This window comes from Echinops telfairi, unplaced genomic scaffold (genome assembly GCF_000313985.2).
Source record: "Echinops telfairi isolate 266 unplaced genomic scaffold, ASM31398v2 ScPeMD7_4;HRSCAF=17, whole genome shotgun sequence".
NCBI classification, from domain to species: domain Eukaryota; kingdom Metazoa; phylum Chordata; class Mammalia; order Afrosoricida; family Tenrecidae; genus Echinops; species Echinops telfairi.
In genome coordinates this window covers 39408356-39414150 of record NW_022103900.1, presented here as the reverse complement: position 1 = coordinate 39414150, position 5795 = coordinate 39408356, and the positions used below count along the sequence as shown (strand labels likewise).

The 5795-nt window shown below is 48.9% G+C and overlaps 1 pseudogene; it reads left to right on the top strand.

Moving 5' to 3' along the window:
• Positions 1-2377: 2377 nt before the first annotated feature.
• On the top strand, positions 2378-5024 carry LOC115872561 (annotated as a pseudogene).
• The last annotated feature ends 771 nt before the right edge of the window (positions 5025-5795 follow it).

Sequence of the window (5795 nt, the reverse complement as noted above, 5' to 3'; positions counted from 1 at the left end):
GCTCTAGGCAGCCCTCCTTCCTTAACTTCCCTCCAGCCTCCAAGAGTCACAGTGTGGGGACAAGGCAGTGTTGGAGGGATAGGCCAGGATTAGTGATTGCAATGCCTGCAAAAAGCCAGTCACTGGGGTCAGGGGGCAGGTAGTGTATGTACAAGATCGCCAAGGGTCTCTTGGCACCACCTGGACCTCTGTGCAGAAGTGAGGCCACCTGGGAAATAAAGAGCTATTTGGAACCCCATTAGAAGTTTTAGAAAATTGACGTGTATTATTTCTCCCCTGGAGAAAGAAGGGACTTTCTACTCCCATAAAGAGTTGCAGTCTCAGAAACTCATAGGAGGTCGCTATGATTTGGCATTGACTGGATGGCAGTGAGTTTTTTGTTTGTCTGGTCTTTTAAATGGTTTCTCTAAGTGTTGTCAAGTACTTTGCTGGTGGGAAATAAATACTACTTTATTTTGTGGCGATCGAGCATCTCTAAAATGTCAATGAGCTTTGTCACTACCTACCGACATCTCAGCACACGCCAGAAGGCTCAGGCCCCCAGCTCAGGGAACTCCCCAGGCCCATTCCTCTGGCCAGCACACGGTAGCCCTGACCGCCCACTGACTTGGCCTCATGCTACCTCATTCCCAGTTGGATTTGTGTTGTCACCTGGCATTGCTTCTAAGGAACCCTTGGCTGGGAATGGAAAAACCAGCCATTTGAGCCCAACAGCAGCTCCGTAGGATAAAACAATGGGGCAATCTGCTTCCGTCACAATTGGCGGCCTTGGAAACCCTATGGGGTGGTTCTCCGCATGGCAGGCTTACTAAGAGCCAGGGTTGACTTGACAGCAACAGTTGGGTCTTCGTTTTGGGTTGGGTTGGGTTGGATCATTGCTTCTTTCAGTCCCACTGGCCCGCCCCTTGGCCTGCCTATGAGAATTTCCAAATCCGCCGTCTGCCGCTGTTGGGCACTCCCAACAGTGGGTCCTGTACAGGGGTGCTGTGGAGGTGACCCAACAGGGGCCCATTCACTCTGCAAGCCCCAGCTGGGCTCCCCTGGAGGTCTGCCGTGGACGGAGGGCAGGCTGCAGCCCAGTCTCGGAGTTTTGCCCAGGCTCCCTTGCCATCTGGGTGTCAACCTTGTCTGAGCGAGTCTGTACTAGTTGCAGGTATAGGTCTGCACACCGCAGAGAATCACATACTTTTTCTTCCCAGAAGGCCCTGTGGCCCTCTTCTTTGTTCCACTCGCTGGAAATGGATCAGGCCCTCATTCCTGAACACGTTGCTGTGGCTGCGAGTGGAATCCGCCGATGGATCCAATACAAGCAGGATCTGCAGCCGGGATGAGGCTGGTCTGGGTGGGGTGACACTGAGCAAAGTGGCTATGACTTCCGAGGAGAAAGGGGGTTGGTTGTGGGATTTCAAACCATGGAACGAAAGTCCCTTCCACAAAGACTTCCAGAAAGGGCCACAGAACCGGGGATCTTTATTAGATGGAGGGAGAGAGAGAGTATGTGGGAGGGAGAGAGAGAGTGTGTGGGAGAGAGAGAGTGTGTGTGAGTGATTGACTGTGTATCAGTTGTGAGAGAATGTGTGAGAGTGTGTAAGTATAAAGTTTTATTGCTTTATGGACTCCTTCCATTCTATCAAGAGCCAGGGTCAAGAAGGCCAGAGTGTGGGCAGGGAGCACAGCCCACATTGGTCTGTCCTTAATTGTCCAGAGGAAACTTCATCGGGTTTATCTAATGCCACCTTGTCCCAGAGCTTGTCCCACCGCAGCATGTGAACGTCAAGGATTTGGAGAGGTGTGTGGCCTGAGGATGAGCTCATGTCTTGAACATTCATTCATTCATTCATTCATCCACTCCCTCGCTCACCATGTTTCTTAGACTCATTCGCTACCATCGAGTTGATGGTGACTCCTAGCGACAGTACAGAACTGGACAGAAGTGCCCCTGTGAGTTTATCACAGATGAACGCGTAACCTCCATGCCACCAGGCCTCCCTGTGTTTCCTTTTTGTTATTATGGAAACAGTTTATTTTCAAGCAGCAAGGTTTGAATCAATATTCCAATCCTTGTAATCATTTCAGTTACTTAAATCAGTTAAATATATTTAAAGAATACCGTTTTCAAACTCTGAGTAATCCTATCCCCAAGTACTATATTGTCCCGATGTTTCTTGTAGACACTGAAACCCCAGAGAAGATCACAATGTCTCCCTTACGCCTGATAAGGTCGCAGTCTGGGGGGACAGGCGGCGAGGGCAGTTACTCCCGCAGCAGATGGGGGCAGAGTGCCGTAGGCAGGGTTCTTGAGATGTGAAGGAGGAGCTGCTGCGGTCTGCTGTTGGAAGAGAGTCTCTCAGTTGACTTTGGGCTAATGGGACGGTGCATGGGGGACAGCTCTGGCGGAAAGAAGCGAAGTGGAAGCGTAAGCCCCTCTGGGAGGGGAGTGTGACAGTTATAGGAGCAAGTTCTCCCTGGGGAGGGAATATTTGAGCTGAGCTCTTATACACGAGGTAGTATCCAGAGAGGGGGGTGCCCAGATAGTGCTCTAGTGGAAAAAAAGAGGAAGGGCCACGGTGGTGTCCAGTGTATTCGATAGGATTTTCTAAAGAAACAAACCCAGAACACATATATATGTCTATAAATATATATACGATTTATAACAAGAGACATCACAACGCGCTGAGAGGCTTCTCAGTCCGGTCACTTCCATGGGGCGGATGCTGGCCTGAGGCCCCTTCCCTGACTCGTGAGCTTGTTGGGCAAGACCCAAGGAGCAGAAGCAGAAGACCAGGCTGAAGGACGGTGACAAGAAGTTGGGAAGACAGCAGCTGAGCTGGTGTTCTGGTGGGCGCTGCGGCCGATGCTCCAGGGGTGGGCCCTTGGCAGGTACACGTGACAGGCTGCAGAGCTGCCACAGCCAGCTGTTGGCACAGGCAGCAGTGGATGAGGTAGAATCAGTCACAGCCGATACAAATTCAACAAACACAGGCAACAAGAGAGGACAAATGCCCCTCGTGGCCTTTATTTTGTCAATCAAGTATGTCACAACCCCAATGAGGGACCATCGGGCTGAGAAGACACGCAGGGACCTTGGCAGGAAGCCCAACTGCCAAGCAAGGCGAGTTGACACCAAGTTGACTATTACAACATTCACAGGAAGGAGGAAGGAGGGGGCTGATGGTGCAGGGCATGCCTTCCTTTTAGAAAACTGTACGTGTGGCTGCTGGAGCCGGAGAGAGAGAAGGCATCAAAGCAGTGGCCTTGCATGGCCTCCTCTATGCTCCCAGACCCCATGGGAAGGGTGCTGTGGGCTTGTGTGAGGACACAGCAGGCTCCATCAAACACTTGGTTATATAGAAGAGCAAATCTCTGAGGTGAGACCTTTCTGGAATATACAGGCACATGTTGCTTAATGCCCATGCTACATTCCGTGAAGGAGGGCATGATGTGATTTGGATGTTGTGTGAACGCCATATTGTAGTCTGGTCCTGCTTTATCTTTAAGCATCTTGGACAAGCTTCAACCTCCTAAAGGATTTTCTTTGGTGTTTGGTCCCCAATCAATGCCATTAGGTGTCAGCTTTGTGTCATCATAGTACTCTTCCTCGAGGACACTAGCAAGTTCCCCACTAGTGGTGGCTGCAGGGCAAAACCACACCTGCACAGGACACAGAACAAAGTGATAGTTTACTAAGCAATAGTACACTTCAGGAGGGAAGTGTCGAGACCCTGCTCTAGGTAGGGGGTGTCTCTACCTTGTATTAGGTTCAGGGGATCTGACCCCATTGGACTTGCTCCTTGCTATCTATGCTTCCCTGACTGGTTTATTTCCAGATCGGTCCTTGTATTCTTTTTTCCCCAATAGCTCCACTGGCATACATGGGCTACATCAGATGATTCTGAATCACGAAACCCACCAAGCGAATTGGAGTTTGCCTACCTTCGACACACCTGTTGCAGATTAAAGGAACCGATCACCTTCTTCAGACTTAAGGCGGCAATGCCCGAGTGAGGGACGAGGAGGACCGCTGCTCTGCGGTAGTGGATGTGGAAGTCATTGGACTTTAGTCCAAACTTCTTCCTTTTGAAGCTGCCTAGTGACAGGCAATGTGAGACTACCATATATTTACCAATTCCATATTTTCTTCACTTTTTAAGACGTCTTAGTTCTGTAGACATTGTTCTGCTGTAGCAAGTGAGTGTTATTGAACTTTGTGTCCCATGTCTAATCCTCATTGTTTGTAGTCAGGGTTCAGTTACTTGTTTTTTAATATGTGTAAGTTAATGTCCCATGTATCTTAGTCTGAAAAGGTTGCCCAAATGTGAATACCCCCTTATCTCAATAGTATTTTAAATCCTGTATCACTGGCTAATTTAGTAATACTATTATTAAAATTACCAAAGGCCTCATGCAGGTTGTTTATAATATCTCTCAAAAGCTTCCACTTAAGGGCAACGGGTGTATATAAACCTGAAATATATGAATGGATATATATAAACTTGAGATACATGAGTGGATTTGAGCTCACACTTAACCATAAGTCCTAACCTAAGAACAATCCATTTTATGACAGAACCCTGCTTGGTGTTTACCCTAATGAAGGGATCAAAGAAGATATGGGTGTTACCGCAAAGTGTGGTGAAGAAATCAGATGGTGTCTGGCTATATGAAAGAATAGCATCTGCGGTGTTAAGAGCTTGTCTTAACACAAGCAGCCATCGAGCAGTGTGAAGTGGTGGCGAGAATGACCCCGGATTGACCAAAGCCTGCCAAGAGAAAGGTTGAAGGGGATGCTAGGGGAGAAAAAGCCAAGGTGAAGGATGGACCTCAGAGGAGATCAGCAAGGTTAGCTCCTAAACCTGCTCCTCCAGAACCAGAGCCTAAGCCTAAAAAGGCCCCTGTCAAGAAGGGAGAGAAGGTGCCCAAAGGGGAAAGCTGATGCTGGCGAGGACGGGAACAGCCCTGAAGACAATGGAGATGCCAACGCCGACCAGGCACAGAGACCTGAAGGTGCTGGAGATGCCAAGTGACGTGTGTGCATTTTTGATAACTGTGTACCTCTGGTGACTATACAGTTCAAAACACTTTTTATCAAGTTTTATAAAAATGCAGAATTTTGTTTTACCTTTTTTTTTAAAGCTATGTTGTTAGCACACAGAACACTTCATCGTCGTCTTTTGGAGGGAGGGGCAAGTGTCACTCATAGGCTGTCTCCAAAGCTGGATCAATGTGGAAGACACCACCTTGCCCTGCTAGTTGTGAGAGGCTCCCTCTGGGGTCCCAGGAGGAGGGATCCCCTGACATGGGCACACGTGAGCCACCTTGGCACAAACACCTTGTGAGAGGGAAAAAAGTACCATTTGTTTTTACATCCTCCGTACCTTCTTCTCCCTCTCTGCCTTCAGCACAGACTTGACTCCCTTAAACCCAGAGACCTGTTGGGACCTGACCTCAAAACATTGGTTGTTAGTATGTTGGGCGATCTGGACTTTCCAGTGACGCCGTCCTCATGGCATCCCTCAAAAGAGCAGCGCTCCTGTTGTTCCGATTGTGGATCTTCAGATCAGTGATTCTGCCGTCTTCATTTCATTCTCTGAAAGTCAGGATCGGCTCGTGAAAAGTTGTTAGAACAACATGCTAAATGTGAAATGTCCACCCTCACGCTAAACTTTCCCTGGTCAGAGCATCACCCTGAGACTTCAGTGGGTTTTACGGTGGCTTTCTGATTTCGGTAGTCCATTGAAGAAGGGGGTTTGTGAGGGAGGGGGTAGCGGGGACGGAGGGGAAAAATGAGGACCTAA